Source organism: Bos indicus x Bos taurus, chromosome 28 (genome assembly GCF_003369695.1).
Source record: "Bos indicus x Bos taurus breed Angus x Brahman F1 hybrid chromosome 28, Bos_hybrid_MaternalHap_v2.0, whole genome shotgun sequence".
Classification (NCBI taxonomy): Eukaryota; Metazoa; Chordata; class Mammalia; order Artiodactyla; family Bovidae; genus Bos; species Bos indicus x Bos taurus.
Window position 1 is genome coordinate 13,418,982 of NC_040103.1, and position 27,351 is coordinate 13,446,332.

General features: G+C 48.9%; 1 pseudogene; it reads right to left on the reverse strand.

Annotated features, from left to right (window-relative positions):
• The window catches only part of LOC113885220, a 101,376-nt pseudogene extending 81,815 nt beyond the window's left edge, over nucleotides 1-19,561 (reverse strand).
• Nucleotides 19,562-27,351: the final 7,790 nt, after the last annotated feature.

Below are 27,351 nucleotides of genomic sequence, written 5' to 3' on the forward strand. Positions count from 1 at the left end.
CCTGGAGTCCAGGGTATCGACTCAGGAGTACCAGGCGGGTGCTCCCAGGCTGGGTTTCTGCAGGCTTGTGCTGGCCCCATACCCAGAGGCTCACCCCCTCCCCACCCTGCCCCCTGCACAGCCAGGACACCTGAGCACATCTCCTCGCTCAGCCTCCCATCAACTCCAGGCTTCCCATCTCCACCTTGCAAAGCAGAAAACCAAGGCTCGAGGTGTCCTGACCCTCCCAGGATCCCATGGAGGGTGAGGGCCAGGTGCAGGAATTTGAGCCAATGGCCTGAGCAACTTCCTTTTCTTTTTTCTTTAATTTTTTTTTAATATTTATTTATTTTGTCTGTGCCAGGTCTTAATTGCAGCACACAGAATCTTCGATCTTTGTTGCAGCATGTAGGATCTTTTAATTGCAGCGTGGCTCAGCAGTAAGGAATCCGCCTACAATGCCGGAGATGTGGGTTCAATCCTGGGTCGGGAAGATAGCGGGAAAGAGGGCCTGGCAACCCATCCGGTACTCTTGCCTGGAGAATCCTATGAACAGAGGATCCAGGAGGGCTACAGTCCATGGAGTCACAGAGTCGGACGCGACTGAGCGACTAAACAACAACAGCAATGCCGAGCTCTTAGTTGCAGCATGTGGGATGTAGTTCCCTGACCAGGGATTGAATCTGAGCACCATGCATTGGGAGTGCTGAGTCTTAGCCATTGGAGCACCAGGGAAGTCTCTGAGCAACTTTCTTCTTGGAAATGAGTCCAGGACTCCAGTCAAGCAAACTGGGCCCATTGTTTATGATACCATGGGCTGTAGGGCAGGAAGTGTCCCTCCTTGAGGAGGAATGTTTCTCAGGAATGTTTCTCCCTGAGAAAACGCTTCATGGCTCAGAGCATCCTGCCAGCTTGGAGTCTGGGATCCCTAACTTCTTCAGGCCTCCCTTAGGGCTTCCTTTAAATGCAGACTGCATCAGGAGGGTGTTCAGACCTCGGCTCAACGGGTTGGGGGAGCATCAGATTTCTCAAGAAGGAAGCTGAGGGGTCCCTGCTGCTCAGGACTGGCAGCCTGGAGGCATCACTGTGCGGGAAGTGTTTTAAGGAGTGTCAGTGCAGCTCGTAGTCTCCTAAGGGTTGTAACTGTGGCAAGGGCAGGGAGAACTCCAAGAGAGGTTCTGGAAAATGATCAGCCCAGCCTCCCAGAGCTGACAGCCCTCATGATTGGTCAAGGGATACTAGGGTGCACTAAGCCTGCTCTGGGGTGCCCCCCAGGACCTCCCTGGACTGGCCCCTTCCTCTGCACGTAGTCCCATTCAGGTCAGAGGCCTGCCTCCATAGCCCTGCCCTCCTGTCCCCTCACCTGCCACCCCCATGTCCAGGACAGTCAGGGAGCTGCTCAACACTGGTATCTGTTAGAAGGGCAACCCTCCTTGACCCTTTGCTTCCTGCTGCCCTGAGATCAAAGGGTGTCTCCTGGGTGGCAGTTCCTGTCATCGGCCTTAATGGGAGCTCTCCCTATTAGCACAGGGGCTGGGAGGAAAGGCAGCCAGGAGAGAGGCAGGGGCCTCAGACCTGGGCCTCAGACTGAGAAGGAGAAGGAAGGAGGCTCAATCCCACCCAGGTCCAGCACAGGATTTGAGAGTGCTCGCGTACTGGGCTGTGGGTGAGCCTGGGCCCCTCCAGAACACAGTCTGCAGGGGGGACTCCCCTGCGACCCTGGTGTCTCAGAGCCCCTGCGTGGAGGGGACATGGGGTGATAGGGTAGGAGACTGGGATATCCAGCCTCTGCTTTTCAGAATCTCCAAAGGGTGGCCATTTCCCACAGCGGCCCTCATGAGTGTGCAAAGAGCGTGAGTGGCGGCAGGAGCCAGGGCCTAGGCCTCAGTTCTCTCTGTAGCCTGAGGCCTGAGACCCCACCTCCCTTCACGCATCTCCCCGTGGGTGTAGCAAGGACAAGGTGAGTGTGGGGGGACCAGGTGAGACCCAGAGCTCGGGGAACGTGGGCCTCATGGCCGCCTTTGCTCTTGTCCTTCCGTGAGCCCCTTGCTCAGGCGTGTCACAGACGGTCGCCAAGGCCCTGCCTGGAGAAGCTTGTTGGGGAGCTGCACTGGCACCCACATCCCTGGCAGAGTGTGAGCTGGGCCGTGTGTGTGCTCAGCAGGGCACTCGGGGACAGCTCCCAGGAGGGCTTCAGGGGCCTGGCAGGTGGCCGTGGGGAGACGTGAGGACTGCTGACGTTTCTGCTGAGCGCAGAAGGCTGGCCGTGATAAGGTGAAGGACAGGAGGGACGAGGCCTGCCCAGGAGGTCTCTAGCCAGGCCCGCTGGAAGGGCCCTGCCTGACGACTGAGGCAAAGTGTCCTCCGTGGTCTTGGAGCTGAGGGTTGGCCAGCTCAGCTCCACAGCCATCACTTGACTCTTCTCCCTGGGCCTCCGGCAGGACACTGTCCTTATTCCCACAGAAGCCCCTGCCAACAGCAGCAGCTGGAGGAGAACCTGGTCTCCTTGTGGCCAGTGCTGGGCTCGGACACTAAGCCCACCCTTGCAGCATCACTGCACCCAGCACCCTGCCGGCTCCAGGCTGTAAAGGTGCTGGAAGGAAGGCCCATGAGACACACAAGCCCTGGGCCATCGAGTGTGACCAGTTGTGGGGAGTGGAATCCAGGCCAGGCCAGGCCAGACATCAGAGAGACAGTGGCTCACAACTCAGGGATCCCCCGCCTGGCCCGGCCCAGCTGGCTATGGCAGCCTTGAGCAGGTCCCTTCATACAGTTGGAGCATGAGGGTCACAGCACCCTCCCCCCCACCCCGACCTTCGGACACTCTGTGGGCCCAGTGGGGCCAGGGGCTCTTTGCCCCTCATCCCCGCCCCTCATCTGGGCCTGCTGTCTGGAACTTGGAGGCTCGCCAGGCCGGGAGGTTCGTGTCTGTCAGCTCCTAGCATTTAGCTGCCTCTCACCGGGTCCCCTCTGTAGTTCAGTGCAGTGATATATGAAGACACGTTTACGGACAGCGCTCCTGTTGGGGAAGAAATGAGGGGGTAGTGATGACCATCTGCACCTTCCTTCACAATGCTGGGCCAGGGGCTGGCATCCTGTTTCCACAGACCCTTGTGGTAACTCCAAGGACAGGGAGTTGATAGAAGCCTGTGTGGTTTTTGCTTGTGACCTCGTTTCATTCCCTGGAGTTGGGGATGGGGCAAGGGCAGCAGATTTCTCCTGGACTCCTGATTCCAGAAAGTTTGGATCCCTGTGCTGGCCCAGATAGAGGCTGGGGGCTGAGGGGCAGCTGAGTGGGCTGCACCCTGGCACCCAAGGCCGGACCAGGCCTAGGAGCCAGAGGGCCTGTGCAAAGTGGTGGGGCAGCTGGTATCAGGGCTTCCCTGTGGGTAGGGACCAGGGGTGCCAGTCAGCTCCATGGAGGAGGAGCCCATGTCTCAGCCATACAAGCAGGTGCCTTAGCTGTGACCTCCTTCCTTCACCCCCAGCTCACACCACTGCCTGTTCTGGGCTGCAGAGTGAACCCTGCATGATTCAGAGACCAAGGTCCCTTCCTCTGAAACACCAGCTCAGAGAAACCAGCTGGAGAGCTTAACCCCAGACTTTCAGCAGGATGTGAGCACTCTAGGGTGGACCCGAGAATGCTGTGGGGACCCCTTGTCACATCTAGGCAGGGGCAGGCCCAGAGGGGCTCACTGTGTGGGGGGTTCAGGTAGACACAGGCCCACACGGAAGAAGGAACTCCTGACTGAAGGCCGCCCCCTCTGCCAGGCCCAGGCCCATCACCCCCTCACGGCCAGCCAAGAAGCCCAGACCTCTCGTGGTGCAGCGACTGCCAGTGGAGGTGAGGTGTTCCCCATGGGTCGGCTAAATGCAGCCCTGCAGACCCCTCTCCAGGCTGCATGGGACACCCATGTCCACCACCTGCCCTGTGGGCTGCTTCACAGAGATGACCAGAGGGCAAGCCTGAGGGGGCAGCAGTTGGCCAGGGACTCCCAGAACTCCCTGTGTCACCACGAGGAAGCAAGCCCCCCCGCCCCCAACCTTGTCTCTTCATCCAAACAGGTCCAGGTCAAGGTTCAATTCTGGGAAAGGTAGATTCTGGTCCACCCAGATTCTGGTCTGGGAAAGGTTCAATTCTGGTCAGGAAGCAGGATCGCGCCGGCCGGGCCCTGCAGGCCACAGAGATGGCCATGCAGGCTTCTGGACAAGATGAAGCTGCCGCCAGCTCTCCTGTGAGAGCTCCTTCCACCAGTGCATTCTCCCTGGTGTGTCGGCCACCAGTGAGGACAGTCTGTGAGGTGTTGCCTGAGCTCGCTCAGGGTGAAGGTGAGGGTCAGTGGCTTAAAGATCAGCTGATTGAGGCAGCCAAGCCTGAGGCTTGGGGGTGACAGAGAAGGGGTGCAGCCCCAGGCAGGGGTGGGTGAGGCAAGGTGGGTCAAAGAAGGTCACGGCGGCCTCTGACCACCACTCCAAGGGGATGGGGATTCAGAGGCAGCCCCCACATTCCCCTTGCTCTGGGCTGCCAGCTGGGCACAGCTGGGCTCTGCTTCCCACAGCAATAGCTCAGGTGCCCGGAGCTCTGGCCTGCGGTGGACAGGAAGCCTGTTCCTCTGACATTAAGTGTTCAGGGAGGACCTCAGGCTCGGTCTAGCCGGGCCTTTCCAAGGTGCGATCGACCCAAGAGCCGAGCTAATGGGACCCTCCGGGCATTGAGTCCAGGGGCTGGGTTGCCTGTAAGCAAGAATCTCGGGTGCTTTATCAGCAGGCTGCCTCATGCAATATGTAACAGCATATTAACCCGCATGCCCGAGAGGGAGCCAGCACAGCAGAACCTGCCACCACTCAGAAGAAGAGGCCCAAGAACCAGCTGGGGTGGTTCCATGGGGTGCCAGGCTGGGGCCGGGAGATCTGGGCCCACAGCAGAGCCTGCGGGCCCTTTCCTTCTTGCTATACCTTCATCACAGCCATCCGTGGAGACGAGGTGGGCAGCGAAGCTGGCACTTACACAGAGTCACCCGTGCCCCCCGAGGAGGGCATTGTTGTAATCACTTGCAGCCCAGATGAGTTCTCAGGATCTTTCTCAACACAGTAGTCACAACCAAGATGCCCAAGTGGACAAGCAGGGTTGAAGCTGTTGGCATTCCCAACACCAGCTCTGGTCCATCTGTTTCCAGCTCTGGTTCATCCCCCCACTAATTCTGGGAGGTTCCTGACAGTCATGGCCCATGGCCTCTGCACTAACACCTTCTCAGGAGTGGGGAAACCAGGCACAGCAAAGCCTGGACTTAAGAGAAGTCAGGGCGGGCAATCCTACCCTGTTCTATATGCCAGGGGACTGAGACCCAGAGAAAGCCCAGCATTGGGCTGCTTTCCCCAGACACGTTGGTGGCAGTGGGGGTTGGAGGAGGCTTCCTAACTGGAATTCAAAGTCCCCACATGGATTCCATGGCTGGAAGCCTGGGGAGGTTTCTGCTCTCCCGACGCCATAAGAGGCACCCCCACTCACCGATGGTGGTGGCCCCACCAAGGTGTAGGGAACCGCAGCCATCTCTCTTCGGGCCAGGCTGCTCTGAGCTGCAGCGCTGGTTCAGGCCTGGCCCCACCCCCTGCGCCCTGCCCTCTGTCTCACGGGTCATCTTGAACCGGAGTGTGAGAGTGGAGACACATCACCGTGGACACTGCCAGTTTCGGAAGACTCAGGAGACTGGATGAGCATTGCAGCTCTGCCATTCGCCAAGCAGGGGAAGGTAGAGGCCGTTTTTGCCACTCTGAGCCTCAGTTACTCATCTGCAAACTGCACGAGTGCTGAGTGTCACACCTGCGGTGACAATCTACTGAAAATGTATATCGTAGGTGCCAGGTCCCTGCGATGGGTAGAGTCATCTACCCATCTGCCCAACTAGAGAGCCCTGGAGCCACAGGGGGCTCACAGCCCCTCCTCCTCAAAGCCACTCTGTGGACCATGATGAGGATTTGAATATTCAAAGGAAGATCCTTTGAACCAGGAGGCAGTGTGTGCATGCTAAGTTGCTTTAGTTGTGTCCGACTCTTTGTGACCTTATGGGCCATAGCCCACCAGTCTCCTCTGTCCATGAGATTCTCCAGGCAAGAATATGGAGTGGGTTGCTATGCCGTCCTCCTGGAGATCTTCCCAACCCAGGGATTGAACCCACATCTCTTATGTCTACCTTCATTGGCAGGTGGGTTCTTTACCACTAGCGCCATCTGGGAAGCCCTGAGGAGGCATACCCAGGGTCAAATCTCAGCTGCACCCCAGTGACTGCAGGACTGCTGTAGGGTGGGTTTCCTGATGCCAGCCTCAGCTTCCTTGTCCACAAAAAGGGCACAGCAGGCTCTGTTTCAATCCTGGAGACCTCAGACATCTTTTACCCCACCCCATCCCCCTCCACACAGGACTTAGAAAGACTGGGAAATATATTACAAACAACCTTTAAATGCATAGCTGAGCTTTCGAGAAGGTGAGAGGCATTCCCAAGAACAGAAATGAAGAGTGAGAAATCAGAGTGGAATCCCAGGTGCTGATCTGATGCTGTGCTGACTGGAGCCAGGCAGAGGAATGGCTGCCTAGCCAGGACCAAGGCTTGGATACACTCACAAAAGACTAACTGCACTCTGCGACCTCAGCATTCAGTGAGCTGGGCCTTCCTTAGGGGGCTGCCAGGAAACACAACAGTCAGCTAAAACTTCACAGAAATCTTTAGAAACTGTTAAAAACTATACCACCCAATAGCTGCACACTTTATTATCACCAAACAAACAGACATTTCTTAAATTAGTAAATTTGGCATATTGGTCATCTGGCAAATTCTGTCTTCAGCAAATTGATTTTTTGAAAAATTGAGTTTCAGCAAATTGATTTTCCATAAATTGGCCCTTTGGTGAATGTAGCATCTTGGCCTGCTTCCAGTTTTAAAGGTACCTACAGGAGAGGTGTCAAGAGCTTGGGCCCATGAGAGAAAATGGGAATTGATATACTGAGGAGCAAAGTCCAGCCCACTCAGGAGGACCAGGGAGTGATGTTAACTACGTCCATAAAGAGTCTACATGCTCCAGCACACAGGCAGAGAATTTCAGCGCAACTTACTAAAGTAATAGAAATAGACAAGATAAGTGCTGTATTAGTTTCCTGTGACTGCTCTAACAAGTTAACACAAAGTTGGTGGTTTGCAACAACAGAAATGTATTCTCCTACAGTTCTGGAGGCCAGAAGACAGAAAGCAAGTGTCAATCAAGAAGGCTCCCTCCTGAGGATTTATGGGAGAATCTTTCCTTGCCTCATCCAGCTTCTGGTGGCTGTCCTAGCATTACTTGCTTATAGTTACTTCAATCTCTGCCAGTTTTCATAAGGCCTTCTTGTCTGTGCAGTTCAGTTCAGTTCAGTTGCTCAGTCGTGTCCGACTCTTCGAGACCCCATGAATGGCAGCACACCAGGCCTCCCTGTCCATCACCAACTCCCAGAGTTCACTCAGACTCACGTCCATCAAGTCAGTGATGCCATCCAGCCATCTCATCCTCTGTCATCCCCTTCTCCTCCTGCCCTCAATCCCTCCCAGCAACAGAGTCTTTTCCAATGAGTCAACTCTTCGCATGAAGTGGCCAAAGTACTGGAGTTTCAGCTTTAGCATCATTCCTTCCAAAGAAATCCCAGGGCTGATCTCCCTCAGAATGGACTGGTTGGATCTCCTTGCAGTCCAAGGGACTCTCATGAGTCTTCTCCAACACCACAGTTCAAAACCATCAATTCTTCTGCGCTCAGCTTTCTTCACAGTCCAACTCTCACATCCATACATGACCACTGGAAAAACCATAGCCTTGACTAGACGGATCTTTGTTGGCACAGTAATGTCTCTGCTTTTTAATGTGCTGTCTAGGTTGGTCATAACTTTCCTTCCAAGGAGTAAGCGTCTTTTAATTTCATGGCTGCAGTCACCATCTGTAGTGATGATTTTGGAGCCCCCCAAAATAAAGTCAGCCACTGTTTCCACTGTTTCCCCATCTATTTCCCATGAAGTGATGGGACCAGATGCCATGATCTTCGTTTTCTGAATGTTGAGCTTTAAGCCAACTTTTTCACTCTCCTCTTTCATTTTCATCAAAAGGCTCTTTAGTTCCTCTTCACTTTCTGCCATAAGGGTGGTGTCATCTGCATATCTGAGGTTATTGATATTTCTCCTGGCAATCTTGATTCCAGCTTGTTCTTCCTCCAGCCCAGTGTTTCTCATGATGTACTCTGCATATAAGTTAAATAAGCAAGGTGACAATATACAGCCTTGACATACTCCTTTTCCTATTTGGAACCAGTCTGTTGTTCCATGTCAGGTTCTAACTGTTGCTTCCTGACCTGCATACAGGTTTCTCAAGAGGCAGGTTAGGTGGTCTGGTATTCCCATCTCTTTCAGAATTTTCCATCATTTTATTGTGATCCACACAGTCAAAGGCTTTGACATAGTCAATAAAGCAGAAATAGATGTTTTTCTGGAACTCTCTTGCTTTCTCCATGATCCAGAGGATGTTGGCAATTTGATCTCTGGTTCCTTTGCCTTTTCTAAAACCAGCATGAACATCTAGAAGTTCACGGTTCATGTATTGTTGAAGCCTGGCTTGGAGAATTTTGAGTATTACTTTACTAACATGTGAGATGAGTGCAATTGTATGGTAGTTTCAGCATTCCTTGGCATTGCCTTTCTTTGGGATTGGAATGAAAACTGACCTTTTCCAGTCCTGTGGCCACTGCTGAGTTTTCCAAATTTGCTGGCATATTGAGTGCAGCACTTTCACAGCATCATCTTTCAGGATTTGGAATAGCTCAACTGGAATTCCATCACCTCCACTAGCTTTGTTCATAGTGATGCTTAAGGCCCACTTGACTTCATATGCCAGGATGTCTGGCTCTAGGTAAGTGATCACACCATCGTGATTATCTGGGTCATGAAGATCTTTTTTGTACAGTTCTTCTGTGTATTCTTGCCATCTCTTCTTAATATCTTCTGCTTCTGTTAGGCCCATACCATTTCTGTCCTTTATTGAGCCTATCTTTGCATGAAATGTTCCCTTGGTATCTCTAATTTTCTTGAAGAGATCTCTAGTCTTTCTCATTCTGTTGTTTTCCTCTATTTCTTTGCATTGATCGCTGAGGAAGGCTTTCTTATCTCTCCTTGCTATTCTTTGGAACTCTGCATTCAAATGGGTATATCTTTCCTTTTCTCCTTTGCTTTTCGCTTCTCTTCTTTTCACAGCTATTTGTAAGACCTCCTCAGACAGCCATTTTGCTTTTTTGCATTTCTTTTTCTTAGGGATGGTCTTGATTCCTGTATCCTGTACAATGTCATATACCTCCATCCATAGTTCATCAGGCACTCTATCTATCAGATCTAGTCCCTTAAATCTATTTCTCACTTCCACTGTATAATCATAAGAGATTTGATTTAGGTCATACCTGAATGGTCTAGTGGTTTTCTCCACTTTCTTCAATTTCAGTCTGAATTTGGTAATAAGGAGTTCATGATCCGAGCCACAGTCAGCTCCCAGTCTTGTTTTTTGCTGACTGTATAGAGCTTCTCCATCTTTGGCTGCAAAGATTATAATCAATCTGATTTTGGTATGGACCATCTGGTGATGTCCATGTGTATAGTCTTCTCTTGTGTTGTTGGAAGAGGGTGTTTGCTATGACCAGTGTGTTCTCTTAACAGAACTCTATTAGCCTTTGCCCTGCTTCATTCTGTTACTCCAGGTGTTTCTTGACTTTCTACTTTTTGCATTCCAGTCCCCTATAAAGAAAAAGACATCTTTTTTTGGGTGTTAGTTCTAGAAGGTCTTGTAGGTCTTCATAGAACTGTTCAACTTCAGCTTCTTCAGCATTACTGGCTGGGGCATAGACTTGGATTACTGTGATATTGAATGGTTTGCCTTGGAAATGAACAGAGATCATTCTGTCATTTTTGAGATTGCATCCAGATACTGCACTTCAGACTCTTTCATTGACTATGATAGCTACTCCATTTCTTCTAAGGGATTCCTGCCCACAGTAGTAGATATAATGGTCATCTGAGGCTGGGTCATGGTGGAGAGGTCTGACAGAATGTGATCCACTGGAGAAGGAAATGGCAAATCACTTCAGTATTCTTGCCTTGAGAACCCCATGAACAATATGAAAAGGCAAAAAGATAGGACACTGAAAGATGAACTCCCCAGGTCAGTAGGTGCCCAATATGCTACTGGAGATCACTGGAGAAATAACTCCAGAAAGAATGAAGGGATGGAGCCAAAGCAAAAACAACACCCAGTTGTGAATGGAACTGGTCATGGAAGCTGGGTTCGATGCTGTAAAGAGCAATATTTCATAGGAACCTGGAATGTTAGGTCCATGAATCAAGGCAAATTGGAACTGGTCAAACAGGAGATGACAAGAGTGAACATCGACGTTCTAGGAATCAGTGAACTAAGATGGACTGGAATGGGTGAATTTAACTCAGATGACCATTATATCTACTACTGTCTGTCCAGGTCTGTTGGAAAACTCCCTCTGCTTCTTTCTTATAAGGATATATGTGATTGCATTTAGGGCCACCCAGAGAGCCTGGGTGCTCAAGTAATGCTCCAAATTCTCTAAGCCAGGCTTCAATAGTACATGAACCATGAACTTCAAACTGTTCAAGCTGGATTTAGAAAAGGCAGAGGAACCAGAGATCAAATTGCCAACATCCATTGGATCATCGAAAAAGCAAGAGAATACCAGAAAAACATCTACTTCTGCTTTATTGACTACGCTAAAGTCTTTTGACTGTGTAGATCACAGCAAACTGGAAAATTCTGAAAAAAATGAGAATACCAGACCACCTTACCTGCCTCTTGAGAAATCTGTATGCAAGTCAAGAAGCAACAGTTAGAACCAGATATGGAGCAACAGACTGGTTACAAATTGGGAAAGGAGTATGTCAAGACTGTATACTGTCGCCCTACTTATTTAACTTCTATGCAGAGTACATCATGCAAAATGCTGGGCTGGATGAAGTACAAGCTGGAATCAAGATTTCCAGGAGAAATATCAATAACCTCAGATACACAGATGACACCACCCTTATGGCAGAAAATGAAGAACTAAAGCTCCTCTTGATGAAAGTGCAAGAGGAGAGTGGAAAAGTTGGCTTAAAGCTCAACATTCAGAAAACGAAGATCATAGCATCCAGTCCCATCATTTCATGGGAAATAGACGGGGAAACAGTGAAGTGACAGACTTTCTTTTCTTGGGCTCCAAAGTCACTGCAGGTGGTGACTGCAGCCATGAAATTAAAAGATGGAAATTAAAAGCTATGACCACCTAGACAGCATATTAAATAGCAGAGACATTACTTTGCTGACAAAGGTCCGTCTAGTCAAAGCTATGGTTTTTCCAATAGTCATGTATGAATGTGAGAGTTAGTCTATAAAGAAAGCTGAGTGTCGAAGAATTGATGCTTTTGAACTGTGGTGTTGGAGAAGACTCTGGAGAGTCACTCAGACTGCAAGGAGGTCCAACCAGTCAATCCTAAAGGAAATCAGTCCTGAATATTCTTTGGAAGGACTGATGTTGAAGCTGAAACTCCAGTACTTTGGCCACCTGATGTGAAAAACTGACTCATTGGAAAAGACTCTGATGCTGGGAAATACTGAAGGCAGGTGGAGAAGGGGACAACAGAGGATGAGATGGTTGGATGGCATCACTGACTCGATGGACATGAGTTGAGAAAGCTCTGGGAGTCGATGATGGACAGGGAAGCCTGGCGTGCTGCAGTCCATGGGGTCTCAAAGAGTCGGACATGACTAAGTGACTGAACTGAACTGAGAGGGCCCAGGATAAGCTCCTGGTCTCAAGATCATCAACCTAATCACATCTTTTGCTAAAAGATGATATTCACAGGTTCTGGGGATTAGCATGTGGTTGTATCCTTGGGAGGATTTCTCAGGTGGTGTTAGTGATTAAAAAAAAAAAAAAAAAAAACCGCCTGCCAATGCAGGAGACATAAGAGATGTGGGTTCCATCCCAGGGTTGGGAAGATCCCCTGGAGAAGGAAATGGCAACCCACTCCAGTATTCTTGCCTGGAGAATCCCCAAGGACAGAGGAGTCTGGTGGGCTACAGTCCATGGGATCACAATGAGTCAGACACGACTGAAGCTACTTGGCAGGCCTACTGTTATCAGCCAATAATAATTTCCAAACCACTAGGAAGAGGAAAAGGGAAGACAGAAAATTTTAGTCATTCTAATAGGAGTTAGGAAGGAGAGGGAAAATAGAAGTCTAGAAAAATCCAGGACAAAAATTAAAAGGTGGAATTAAATTCTCATAGTTCAGTGGAAACAATAAACATACATGTACTCCACAGAGACTGTCAGATTGGACACAAAAGCAAAATCTAGCCTTATATTGGTAGCAAGTGTCACACTAAATCAGAAAAAGGTAGAAGGCAAGAGGACGGGGGGATCCTGTCACATAAATACTAAATGTGAATGTGTACATCCCAAGACAATGTAGACTTTCAGACACCAGGGATAAAGGTGGCCACTTGGACAAGACACAGGAGAAGATGAAGCCCACTCTACTCTAATGAACCCTCAGTCGTATGAAGATGGGTCAGTCACGGCACATGACCTGGATTTACAAAGAAAAAGACATTTTAACAAAGATTATGGGGCTGTGGTTGAGATCAGCCCAGGGCAGCCTGGCTCCCAGAGAACAGCCTGACCAACCCTGTCCTCCTGGGCTGGGGCCACCTCACGGCAGCCTCGGGACCACCCCGTGGGCAGCTGCAGAACAAAGCTTCACTCCTTAAGTCAGGAGCTATCCAAACCGTCTTCATCTCCATGAATTATCTTTGCGAGGGGAGAAGAAACCTAAGTACATTGAAAGACTGATTTGAAGGCTGACATTACTTAAGATGTTCAGTTCAGTTCAGTTACTCAACCATGCCCGACTCTTTGCGACCCCATGGACTACAGCATGCCAGGCTTCCCTGTCCACCACCAACTTCCAGAGCTTCATCAATCTCATGCTCATCGAGTCGGTGATGCCATCCAACCATCTCATCCTCCATCTTCCCCTTCTCCTGCCTTCAGTCTTTCCCAGCATCAGGGTCTATTCCAATGAGTCAGTTCTTTGCATCAGGTGGCCAAAGTATTGTAGCTTCAGCTTCAGCATCAGTCCTTCCAAAGAATATGCAGGACTGATTTCCTTAAGGATTGTCTGGTTTGATCTCCTTGCGGTCCAAGGGACTCTCAAGAGTCTTCTCCAACACCACAGTTCAAAAACCAATTCTTCGACACTCAGCTTCCTTTATGGTCCAACTCTCACATCCATACATGACTATTGGAAAAACCATAGCTTTGACTAGACGGACCTTTGTCAGCAATGTCTCTGTTATTTAATATGCTGTCTAGGTTGGTCATAGCTTTTCTTCCAAGGAGTGAGTGTTTTTTAATTTCATGACTGCACTCACAATCTGCGGTGATTTTGGAGTCCAAGAAAAGAAAGCCTGTCACTGTTTCCATTGTTTCCCCATCTATTTGCTATGGGGAAACATCTGAATACTATGGTCTTAGTTTTCTGAGTTTTAAGCCAGCTTTTCCACTCTCCTCTTTCACTTTCATCAAGAGGCCCTTTGTTCCTCTTCAATTCTGCCATAAGGGTGGTGTCATCTGCGTATCTGAGGTTATTGATACTTCTCCAGGCAATCTTGATTCCAGCTTGTGCTTCATCCAGGCTGGCATTTCACATGATATACTCTACATGTAAGTTAAATAAGCAAAGTGAAAATATACAGCCTTGACATACTCCTTTCCCAATTTGGAACCAGCCCATTGTTCCGTGTCTGGTTCTAACTGTAGTTTCTTGACCTGCATACAGATTTCTCAGGAAGCAGGTAAGGTGGTCTGGTCTTCATCTCTTGAAGAATTTTCCACAATTCGTTGTGCTCCACACAGTCAAAGACTTTACATAGTCAATAAAGCAGAAGTAGATGTGTTTTTTGGAATTTTCTTGCCTTTTCAATCATTCAATGGATGTTGGCAATTTGATCTTTGGTTCCTCTGCCTCTTGTAAATCCATCTTGAACATTAGGAAGTTCTCGGTTAATGGACCATTGAAGCCTAGCTTGGAGGATTTTGAGTATTATTTTTCTAGCATTGAGATGATTGCAATTGTGCAGTAGTTTGAACATTCTTTGGCATTGCCCTTCTTTGGAATTGGAATAGGTTAAGAAGTAAGTTGATTTACAAAAAGTGATAACAAAGCCAATGTGGTATTTGGACACAGCATAAATGGAGAAGGAGGGGCTAACTCCTGGGGTCCGGTGTGGGGCAGTGACCAGCACCTGGCTGGTCTTGGCATCTGGGGCCTGGCAGGACCCCTCTCCCCTGAGGGGCCTCATCTAGAGGACAGGGGATGGGTGTGCTGATCTCTGAGGCCTGGAAGGTGAAAACCGTGTGGACCTGGGTCTCACTGTGAGCAGCCATAGACCAGGGCTTTCCCTCCCAAAAATGCTCCTTGTTATCTCTGGGTCCTGAGCCCTCGAGAACCCTGTCAAAAGTGTGCCAGCCTTGGGACTTCCCTGGAGGTCCAGTGGTTAAGACTCTGTGCTTTCCAATGCAAGGGGCTCGAGTCCAATCCCTGGCTGGAGAACTAAGATCCCACATGTTCCCAGGTGCAGATAAGAAAATATATATTTAAAAAATAATATATATATATATATATATATTTATATTAAATGTGCCAGCCTTAATAGGAACCCTGGATCCACCCTCCAGAACCTCAAAGGCCATCCTCTCTAGTTGAAATCCTTAGGGCCACCCTTACCCCCACCACACACACACACATACACACACACACACACACACACCAGAACTTTGGACTCAGTTCTACAAATCTCAGCATGTACCAGAATTATTTCAGTATGTAAGAGCCTGTATTGATTTTTAGAAGGAGTTGTTTTTAAACAGCATGTGAACATCATTCTGTCTGGAATCTTATGCCAAGTCTAGGGTCTCCATGATGGAGGGGGAGTCATCTCGCCAAGACATTGGGAGACTTGCCCCCTTCAAGGCCATCCAGCCTTCCTCTGACTGCCTGTCTTGGCCTGCCCCCTGCAAGGCCAGCCCCTGGTGGGTTCCAGGGAGAGACATGGTCCTCTCTCAGCAGGAGGGAGTTGTCTTCACCCCCAGACCTCCCATTCAGCATCAGCTTCCTCTTCATATCCCAGACTGTTCCAAGGACCCTGACTGGCAGGCCACCCAGCTTCAGAAACAGCCACGAGTCAGCAGGAGTGGGGAAAGCACTCCACCCTCAGCAGGAGGCAGAAGGCAGGACAGTCTGGGGCTGGGAGCCAGAGTACTGGGTTCAGATCCCAGCAGTAACTTGGACCGGACTGTTGAACCTCTTCGAACCCCAGTGCCCTGGTCTACCCTGCCTGGGTCACTGGTCATGGACTGTACACTCATGTCCAGAGGAGGAAGGAGGCTCAGAGTGTGAAGGGTGTGCTCAGGAGACGTGCTGTTAAGTGGTCTCACCCACATCCAGGCCATCCAGCCAAAGCCTGTCCCAGAGCAGGGTGTATGGCTGGGAGCTGGTGCACATGCGGGGCTCCTGGGCCTGGACTCTCTGAGCACAAGATATTTGCATTTTACGTGTCAACATGTATGTAACTTGGTCAGTGGTGTCCCTGGGGCTTCCTAGGTGGTACAGTGGTAAAGAAGCCACCTGCCAGTGCAGGAGACACAAGAAACTTGAGTTCAATTTCTGAGTGGGAAAGATGCCCTGGAAAAGGAAATGGCAACCCGCTCCATTATTCTTACTTGGAAAATTCTATGGACAGAGGATCCTGGCAGGCTACAGCCCAGTCCATGGGGTTGCAAAGAGTCAAGACACAACTGACCATGCACACAGTCCCTGGGGTTATTTCTGGAGGATATTAGCACTTGGATCAGTAGAAGGTAGAAAGCAGATTTCCCTCCCTGATGTGGGTGGACCTCATGCAGTCAGTCATAGGCCTGAATAGAACAAAAGGCTGATGCTCCCTGAAGCCAAAGGGAATTCCTCCTGCCTGATAGTTGGACTGGGACATTGATCTTTTCTGACCTTCAGGCCTGAACTGAAATACTGAGTCTCAAACCTGTCAGCCTTCAGACTAGAACTCAGACCATCAGCTCTCCTGGGTCTCCAGCTGCCAACTACAGATCTTGGGACGTCTCAGCCTCCACAATCAGGTGAGTTAGTTCTTTATAATAAATTTCTCTAGATAGATGCATAGATAGACAGGTAGAATATCTCATTGGTCTGCTTCTTTGGAGAACCCTGACTAATACAGAGCCCAGGCATCAGGGTGATACAGAGCCTTGGGGCCATGGTACCCAGAAAGGATCCACTCCTCCATGCTCCCAGGAAGGGTCCCTCAGGTAGGGAAGGGCCACTCTGCCTCAGCCAGCATTTCCGGGGTCTCTGAGGTCAGCAGCCATGGGCTGAGGGAACCACCTCCAAGGTCAGTGCTGCTATGAAGAGAGGCACCCTGGGCTGTGAAATTCAATGGGTTGATGTGTAAACTCAACTCAGACACTCAACCAGCACGGCCTGGGGCAAGCTACTTCTCCTGTGAAATCTGGGTTTGAGAGCATTTGCCTCACAGGGTCATAAATGCCCAGAACAGTGCTTGGCACAAGGCTGACATTGGATAAGTATTACTGGTGGCTGGAAAAAAAAAAAAAAATGGAAAGTAGACAGCTGACTTCCATAAAAGGGCCAGACTTGTCCCATGTTTGGCTGTGGACAGAGGGTTGAGCCCCATTTCTGAGGACCCCGGGGCTGCATGCCAAGGGGCCCCTGGCCCAGAACACCTGCAGCTGTCCAACAGAAGCATCTACTAGGAGTGGGAGCCCCAGGGGACACAGAGGATGCAGCCTTGGAGGCCCTGGTGCCTCTGCAGTTTGTGTGCCCAGCACCTCCGGGAGTACAGCAGGGTAAGCCCACACTCCCCACTGGGAGGCAGTCAGGGCCTGCATCTGTGCCGTGGGTCACACCCTGCTGGTCAGAACCCATGGAAACCTCTTCTCAGATCCCCAGCCAAGAGCAACACCCCGATTGTGCCTGTCCCATGACAGCTGGCCCAAGAGCTAGCTTCCAGGGGTGCGTCGGTCACCTTGCACTGTCAACCTTCTATGCCAGTTTTGTCATCAACCTGTCATCAGTGGTCTCAGGCACCTTTGAGGACTGTTTATCAACAGAATCCAGCTTCCCAGTGGTCCCAATATGTCCCCTGGCTTTAGAGGGGTTGTCCAGGGGAAGGATCCTCTCAGGGGAGGGGAATTGCATGAGGAGGGGTCCTGCAAGCCCCGGTCCACATAGGCCCCACTTCCAGGCACCTGTGCTCTATGTGCCTCTAGCTGATCTTACCAAGCAGCCACCTTCTGCTGTGTCCTCACATGCCCTGTCCTCTGTGGGTGAGCAAAGAGGGAGAGAGAGGGGTGGAGAACTCTCTGATGTCTTTTCCTCTTCTTATAAGGATGCCAGTCCTGTAGGGGCCCCACTCTTATGACCTCATTTAACCTTAATCTTCTCTCTTAAGACCCTGTCTCCCAATACAGTCACATTAGGAGCCAGGGTTTCAATACAGGCATTTGGGGAGGACACCATTTAATTCATAACTGTTCTCAGGGTGTGTCCCCTGCCCATCTGTGTGCTGGTGACTGCCAGGAGATTCAAGGCTCTCAGAGAGACTGGGAACAGATCCAGTGCATCCCGGGTGTCCTATCTGCCCTCCCTGGAGTCCAAAAACCCTGAACCAGCCTCCCTTTAGAGGGATGGAATTCATTGGCTCCGAGGGCCCTTAGTCCCCAGTTCTCCTCTCCCCACCAATCCCCTGTACTGTACTGACCCCATGCCTGTGCTAACCCTGATGACCCCAACAGGAGCTAGGGTTCTCATGACAGATGCAAGACGTGTCATGGTCCTTGCGAGGGCAAGACCCTGAAAGAAAGGGGGCCTTGGAATCTGCATCCCACCTCCAGTGCTCCAGAGCAGGTCTGGGAGCCTCATGAGGTCTGTCCCCGGACCTCTGGGCCTGGGTCCTCTCCTGAGAGCTCCTTTCGTGTCCCCCAAGGCTCTTACGCGGGCAGAGACCATTACTTCCTTTTAGAAAGAGCTCTTTGAAGAGGGAAGACTTTAGAAGGAGATGTTTCCCAGCAGAGATTTCCAACCAGCCCCTGGTGTGGGATTTGTATCATTGATTTTATTGATAAACAGAGAACACAGCTTGACAGAAAACAAGAAAGGGCTATTATAAATACATGAAGATGGAGCACAGCCTGTTTTCTGAAGGGAGTGGGGCTAGCAGACTGGTCCTGAGATGCCCCTCCCTGCTGCCTGCCTGGGCCTGGGCCCTGCCTGGGGAGAGGCAGGGAGAGGTGCTGGGGGCCCCTGACGTGTGGTGGTGGCCTCGTCGAGTGGCCTCACCTGCCTCCCTGTGAGGGGTCCTGGGTCTGCTGCTCTGGGCTGTGCCAGAGCAGAGATGACGTCAGGGCTGGAATCCAGGCACAAGGAGTGTGCTTAGGGAGTAGTGGTTCAGCCCCAGCAGGAGAGGGGACGCAGCAGAGGGTCCCAGGAGGGCTGGATGGGCTGGGGTAGGGGACTGATGCTCAGGAGAGAACCCCCATCATGGGAGCCAAGCCTTAGTGGAGACACAGCCATCACGCCAGGAGGAGGCTGGGGTGGGGCCACCCCTACTCACCTCACAGCCCCGCCCATTCCCAGGTAAATGGACCTGATTAGGTTGGTGAGGGAGGCTTCTCTGGATTCTAGGGAGTGAATCGGGCTGTGAGCAGGAGGGAAGGCCTGGAGTACACCAAGGCCTGTGAGCACCAGCACCTCCTGCCTGACTGCCCAAGCAGGGCTGCAGAGCAAGCGGACAACAGTGTAGACTCCCACTTCCCAGGACCGGGTGAGCGCAGGGGAGACGGCGGTGCAGGCCAGCGGTTCAGGTGGTTGTCTGCATTTTCCAGGCTATGAGATTGCTGTGAGGGGGAAGGCCTTTCAGAGGGACATTCAGTCTGGCCCCAAGTGGGGAGGAGCACCAACTTAGACAGGCTCTCGGTGTGGCGGGTCAAGTCTCAGACCAGGCTCTCCTGGCCTGGTTGTCCCCCTGAATAAAACGAGGTGACACCAAGGCTGGCGGGCAGCTGGGAGCCAAATTCCACACAGATCCTCCTGGATCCAGAGAGGGACAGAGCCCTGAGTAACAGAGATGCCTGGAGCCAGTCTCTTAAGTACTTTCTTGAAGCTTCACATCCCATGTTCAGGCTACTTTGGCCTGAGTGACATTGTTTAGCTTTCTTTTTGTGAGGAAAAACCCATGGAATTGACTTCCTTTTTATATTTCCACTGGGCTGCAGCCTACACCTTAAATGTACGTCAGGATAAAGGGGGTCAGGGGACATGCTGAGTGACCCCATCTCCAAGTGGTTGATCAGGGCAATAGGAGCATGCCCAAACTCTGCTGGCCCATTTGAGAATGGGACAGTGCTGGCTGGCTTCATGATGGTCATTCGGGCTCTGTTGAGAAGCTCCCATGGGCCTCAAAGAGATCAGAGCTCCTATGTAATTACACAGCCACAAGGCGAGAGCTGCCACCTACCTGCACAAGCTAAAGCTCAGCGAAGCTCACCCACGTGGTCATCTTTCCCTCCAGGTAATGGGGTCATGGCTTTCCAAGGGAATCTGGCTTTTTAGGGAGTTGGGGATTCTGACTTTGATCTTTCAGCTCTAGTACTTTATCTGCCCATTGTCTGATTAGTTTTTGTCTGACAGGAGCCTTGGGGCCAGTGTTCAGCCCCAGGCTCTTAAGATTGGAAAGGTCATGCCCCAGATTTCCTACAGAATATTTGATCAAGTGAAGTTGCTCAGTCGTGTCCGACTCTTTGCAACTGCGTGGACTGTAGCCTACCAGCCTCCTCTGTCCATGGAATTTTCCAGGCAAGAGTACTGGAGTGGGTTGCCATTTCCATCTCCAGGGGATCTTCCCCACCCAGGGATTGAACCCAGGTCTCCCACATTGCAGGCAGACGTTTTACCATCTGAGCCACCAGGAAAGTCCTTGATCATGGTGGAAGAACCATGAAACTTTCAGTTAAAATTGGCTGAAGGAGCATCTCATTTATTTTCACTCTCTCCCCAAATCCTACCGAAATGATCATGAGTAAAAAGAAAACTTTGAAAGCTAGAAAGACAAACAAGGGGGTCCATCAAAACACACAGGAAGAGACAACAGAACAACTGATGTCAACACACTTGTGGGAACACGGAGAGCAGATGGTTTGGTAGAAACAGCACTGAGTCCCATGGAGGGAATGAATGAGAAGCAGTGACTGAGCCCCAGAGTCAGGCCCCAGGACCCCCACCAAACGCCTGCAAGAGGTGGGAGCAGTGTTCACAGGAAAAGTGATCCAGAAAGGTCCGGGTATTAGAAACATCAAGAATTAGTATTGGGATGGTAAATTGATATAGCCACAATGGGGAGAAGTTGCTTCAGTCATGTCCGACTCTGTGTGACCCCATAGACAGAAGCCCACCAGGCTCCCCCGTCCCTGGGATTCTCCAGGCAAGAACACTGGAGTGGATTTCCATTTCCTTCTCCAATGCATGAAAGTGAAAAATGAAAGTGAAGTCGTTCAGTCGTGTCCGACTCCTAGCGACCCCATGGACTGCAGCCTACCAGGCTCCTCCATCCATGGGATTTTCCAGGCAAGAGTACTGGTTTGGGGTGCCATTGCCTTCTCCGGGGGAGAAGTATGGAGGGTCCTTAAAAACTAAAAACTGAGCTACCATATGACCTAGCAATCCCACTTCTGGGCATATACCCTGAGAAAAACCGTAATTCAAGAAGACACATGTACCCCAGTGTTCATTGCAGCACTATTTACCACAGCCAGGACATGGAAATAACCTAAATGTCCATCAATAGAGGAAATGGATAAAGAAGATGTGGTACATATACACAGTGGAATATTACTTAGCCATAAAAAAGAATAGAATTGGGTCATTCGTGGAGACATGAATGGACCTGTGTCTGTCATACAGAGTGAAGTAAGTCAGAAAGAGAAAACCAAATATCCTATGTTAACACATATATGTGGAATCTAGAAAAAAGGTCCAGATTTGTAGGGGGAATAGAGGTGCAGACGTGGAGAACAAATGTGTGGACAGGGTGAGGAGGGAAGGGAGTGTGGGATGAATTGGGGGATTAGGATTTACATATATATATTACCATGTGTAGATAGCTAGTGGGAACCTGCTGTAGAGCCCAGGGAGCTCAGCTCAGAGCTCTGTGATGACCTACATGGGTGGGTTGGTGGGGGAGGGTATCCAAAAGGGAGAGGGGGGGTGTGTCCAAAAGGAAGGGTATATACGTATATGTGTAGCTGATTCATTTCATTGTACAGTGGAACTAACACAACATCGTAAAGCAACTATACCCCAATCTTTTAAAAAAGAGAACCCACTGAGAAAGGGAGGTGTCCTGTTGAAAGTGAGGAACAGATGAGTAAACATTTGCCTCCTGAGCACACAGGCTCCCCATCCCCTTCCCCCAGGAAGCAGCAGCCCGAGTATCAGCAGCCAGTCCCGTAGTCTCCAGGCCGGAAATCAGAGGGTTTTTCTCCAGGGAAGTGAATCATCCCAGAGAAAAGGCATTTAGGAAAATATCCCTTACTTAAATGCCAGCACATCGATGACATCTCTCTATACAAAGTTTCCAATCCACTTTTTTTTAATAAAAAATTTTCTTTTAGAAGAGCTTTAGATTTACAGAAGGATTGTGAAGATAGTACAGAGAGTTCTTGTATACTCCACACCCAGTTCCCCCTGTTATTAGCTTCTTTTGTCAGAAGCAAGGTACCAATGCTGAGGCACTGTCATCAATTAAACACCACACCTTGTTTGAATTTTTATGGTTTTATCTGATGTACTTTTTCTGCTCCAGGAGCCCATCCGGCAGAACACATTACTTGTAACCATCATATCTCCTTTAGCTCCACTTGGCTGTGGCAGTTTCTCAGACTTTCCTTGTCTTTGATGACCTTCATAGTTTCAAGGAGTACTAATCAGATATTTTGTAGAATATCCATCAGTTGGGATATGTCTGATGTTATATCATGATTAGGCTGGGGTAATATGTTTTGGAGATGAAGACCACAGAGGTAAAAGGCCCATCTCATCCCATCATATCAAGGGTCTTTGCTGTTAATATGTCTTGGGATTGTCAATATTGACCTTGGTTACTTGGCTGAGATAGTATTTGTGAGTTTCCTCTACTGTAAAATTACCCTCTTTCTTCCTCCCTTCCTTTCTTCCCTCCCTCCCTCCTTTCTTTCTTCCTTCACTCCCACTTTTATTTTTTTTTTTGCAAAGTATACCGTATTCTATAAAAGAAAGTAACTAAGAACAGCCCACACTTAAGGAGTGGGAATTACACGCTACCCCTAAGTGTGTAGTATCTACAACAATTGTTTGGAATTCTTCTACATGTGATATTTGTCTCTTCCCCCCATTTTATTTATTTACTCAGTAATTTATTTATATAAGGCTTTCCTGGTGGCTCGGTGGTAAAGAATCCGCCTGCAATGCAGGAGACCTGGTTTCGATCCCTGGGTTGGGAAGACCCCATGGCGAAGGGCATGGCAACCCACTCCAGTATTCTTGCCTGGAGAATGGACAGAGGAGCCTGGAGGGCTCTAGTTCACGGGGTCACGAAGAGTCAGACACTACTGAATGACTAACACTTTCACTTTCACTTTTATTTACATCAGTAAGGAATCATCAATATTTATTTTATACTTTGGGTTATAATCCAATACTAGTTTATTTTGTCACTCAAATTATTCCAGCTTTGGACATGAGAACTCCTTCACTTGACTCCTGTGCTCCTTTTAGCTCCATCGTTGTAGATTTTTTTTCTTTTTCTCTTTCATTTTTACCATTTTCTTACTTTCTGGCACTACCAGATGCTCCAGCCTCACCTTGCATGTTTCCAATCCCAGCCTAGATTCAGCCATTCTCCAAAGTGCTCTGGTTCCTTTTATTGGAGAATGGTTTTAGAAACCAAGATCTGAGTGCTGAGTATGATCATTGCTACTGGGGTGTTGTTGCTTCTAGGCTCTCTTAGCTGACAAAGCAAAGAAATAACTGCTCATACTACATGCAATGGTTAGTTTTTATGTGTCAATGTGGCTAGGCTACAGATCATTCTACCTTTCCCTCCTTGTTCAGCTGAAATCTTGCACTCCAACAAGGAGAAACCTGACTTCCAGAATCAACCACCCTTATATTTAATTGCTCAGTTTCAGTATACATATAGAATGGCTTCAGAATTGTTAACTCATACTTTTGTGAGGAACGACTATACCAACTAGAATACAATGCTTGTGTACCGTTCCTTTTTAGTCTTACAAACTCCATTCATTTTTTTAAAAATATGCATTTATTTATTTATTTGGCTGCACTGGGTCTTAGTCGTGGCGTGTGGGAATCTTCAGTTGCAGCATATGAGATCTATTTCCTCAATCAGGGATCGAAGCTGGGCCCCCTGCATTAGGAGCACAGAGTCTTAGCCACTGGACCACCAAGTAAGTCCCTCCACTCATTTCTGAAGTTACTTAGATCAGCACTTTCCCCCCCATCCTTTTCATGAAGTAATGTCAGACATTTCTAGCGCAACTAGATTCTTTTGTCACATTCTGCATTCCGTTCTAGCACCTTCCAACTTCCTAAATTATTTATTTATTTGGCTGCACCACATGGCATGTGGGATCTTAGTTCCCCAACCAGGGATCCAACCCATACCCCCTGCATTCGAAGTGCTGGGTCTTTACAACTGGCCCGCCAGGGAGGTCCCTTTAAATGATTTTTTTTTTAGTCAAAGCTTACTGCATATGAATAGCTCTATGCCTAAGGCATTTGTTGACAGCAATGAGCAGCAGTTCTCACTCTGACTGTCTGAGGTAGCAATAGTAGTTGGGGCAGACAAGAGGCTGAACAAAAAACTGCAAAAGAAAGCCTGGGGAACATGATGATTATAACAGGGGGCTTTAAAAAGCTCTGGCACATTCCTGGGATGTCATATGCACATGCAGGGCTATGCACATGCTTAGGAAAACCTGTCATGAACCTAATCTCTCACTTCTGATGTAACTTGAAGCTCTCTGCAAGCAGAAAGTGAAAGTTAAGGCAGACTTGTAAACTGCCTGCCTGAGTTTTAAAGATGCTCCCCCCAACTCCGCCCCCGTCATTTCTCTCTCTCTCTCTCTCTCACACACACACACACACACAAAGTCCCTCAGCACAGGCTAAAGGACTTATTAGTTCAGAGCATTTAAGGAAATCTTCCCAAACATTAGCTGATCATTAATATGTCCACTGTAATCTGCAGGGATCCATTAAGAAAATAACTTTAAAAGTACAGTAAAAGAAACAGCAAGGACAGTGAAACAGTATGCTAGAATATATAACACAAAAGAAGGAAGTAATGGAGAAACAGAGGAACAAACCACAGGCAGACTGATGAGAAAGAGAGAGAGAGGGAGGAGATGGAGAGGGAGAGACAGAGTGAAAGGATTCAAATTACTTAAGTCAGAACTGAAATAAATAGGGAACATTACTACCAACCTTACAGAAACAAAATGGATTATAAAGAAATACTATGATTGAGTTGCCAACAAATTAGGTACCTTGATAAAGAATCTATTTCACAGATGACTGAAATGGATTCAGGAATAAATAGAACATCTGGATAGACTTATAATAGGTACAGAAGTTGAATTAGTAATGAAAAATATTACCCACAAAGAAAAACCAAAGCCCAGATAGTTCACTGGTGAATTATACCAAACATTGAAAGATGAGTTGCTACAAACCCTTCACATACTCTTCCAAAAAAATAGACGGGATCATTAACCACCTCATTCCATGAGGTCAATAATGCCTTGGTTCCAAAACTCAACAAAGACACCACAATAAAAGAATACTACAGGCCAATATCCCTTATGAATATAGATATAAGAATGCTAGCAAATCAAATCCAGCAACATGATTTTTAAAAAGGATTACATACTGTAAGCAAGTGAGATTTATCTCGGAATGTAAGGTTTGTATAACATCTGAAAAAGAATCAGTGTAAAACACCATATTAAACAGAACAAAGGAAAAAGATTCAGATGATTGTTTCAATAGATGTAGAATAAGAGTTAGACAAAATACAATGTATTTTCATGTGAAAAACAATCAACAAACAAGGAGAAGGGAACTTCCTTAATCTTCAGAAGGGCATCCATGAAAAGCCCACAAAATCATACTTAACAGTAAAAAGACTGAGTACTTTCCCACTAAGATAAGAAACAAAACAAGGATGCCTGCTCTCACCATGTCTATTCAATACTGTATTAGAGGTTCGAGCCAGGGCGATTAGACAAAAAAAAAAGGAAAAGGCATATAGATCATAAAGGCAGAAGTAAAACCATCTCTACTCACAGGTAACATAACATAATCCTGTGCATAAAAAATTCTAAGGAATCCTAAAAAACTATGAAAACTAATATGAGTTCAGCAAGTTTTTGTGATAGAAAGTCAACAGACAAAAATCCGTGTATTAGTACTTCCATATACTTGCAAACAACAATTTGCAGATGAGATGAATAAAAATTCCATTTAATAGAACCAGAAAGAATAAAATGCTAAGAAAAAAGTTAATAAAAGATGTGCAACATTTATTCACTTAAAACTACAAAACATTGCTGAAAGGTATGAAAGAGGATCTAAATAAATGGAAGGGCAGGGCTTCCCTGGTGGGCCAGTGGTTAAAAATCTGTCTGCCAATGCAAGGGACACAGGTTTGATCCCTGATCCCAGAAGATTCCACTTGTTGAGGGGCATCTAGGCCTCCATGCCTCAGCTACTGAAGTGCAAAGTGCCTTAGAGCCCATGCTCTGCAACAAAGAAGCCATCACAATGAGAAGCCCACGTACCTCACCTAGAGAGTAGCCCCCACTTGCCACAACTAGAGAAAGCCTTTGCTCAGCAGCGAAGACCCAGACCAGCCAAAAATTAATAATTGTTTTAAAAAATGCAAAGGCATCCCTACCACCCCTTTGTCAGTTAAACCCACACATAAGGATCTGAGATGAAACACTGGAAATCCCTGAGATAGAGTCGGTGCCCTGGAAACGGCAGTTGCTCTGGTAATAGTTATGAGAACCCACGTGAGGATTAAATAAATGAGATAATGCATTTAGAGAGCCAGGTCCAGCGTGGCTGTGTGGGAAGCCTGAATTCTCTTTATGTCCACCTCTCTAACCTCCCTGCCCAGCCCCGCCTTGCCGACCTCACAGAACGGCTGTATCACACAAGGTCCTGTGTGTGTGTGTGTGTGTGTGTGTGTGTGTGACCCCGGGGAGGGCCTAGAGCAAGCGCAGAAGGGAGAAACCATGTGCCACTTTCCCCCGGAGCTAATGGAGCCACTTCCATCACCGCCAGCCTCGGCTTTAATCATCCACACTTTCAAGTGGAAGGCAGCGCTCCCCAGACACCAGCCGGCCGTCAGCTTCCCACCCGGGCTGCGGAGCAGGGCTGCTGAGTGAAAGGAGAGATGCTGGACCTTCCTCGCAGGCCGGCCTCACTCGGGGCCAAGACGGCCTCCAGGCTAGGGGTGGGGCGAGGTGTCAAATCAAACTGCTTCCCATAACCACAGCTCCCACGGTGGACATTGGTGGGGAGGAGGTGTTCTGGACCTCCAGAGAGCTCTGGGTGCCAGGCTGGAAGGACTCAAGGCCGGTCCTGAACTCATCCCAGGGGCTGCCTTTGCCCCAGGTCTCCACGCAGCCTCCGAACCATGTTCAAGGGAAATGTTACTTGGAGGCAGGATGCATAAAAACTGTTGGCTGACATGAGGCAGGGGGTGCTCCCTTTCTGCCCTGCACCCCGACTCCCAGGCTGTCCCTAAAAGGGCACTAAATGGCACATGAGGGGTCCACTCCACCCTACTCCTCCTCCCTGCAATGACCACCGCTGGGGGGCAGCCACTGTCCCCCAAGACCACGCTGGACCCTTATCACAGCCTCCTCTCTGACCAACCCCTTTTCCCCCACCTGCTCCCACCTGCCTTTTGCAGGCACCTTGGCTCCAATACAATGCTCACTCAGGCTCAGTGCAGAGTGAGTCATGGGCCCCACCTTCAAAAGGCAAGGAAAAAGTACCGAAATGTGAAGCTTCTTCTTTTCCTTTTTTTTCCATCTTCCTCTTTTGCAGTGTTTTAATTTGTTATTTGATGTTATTCTAAGGAAAGAAAAAA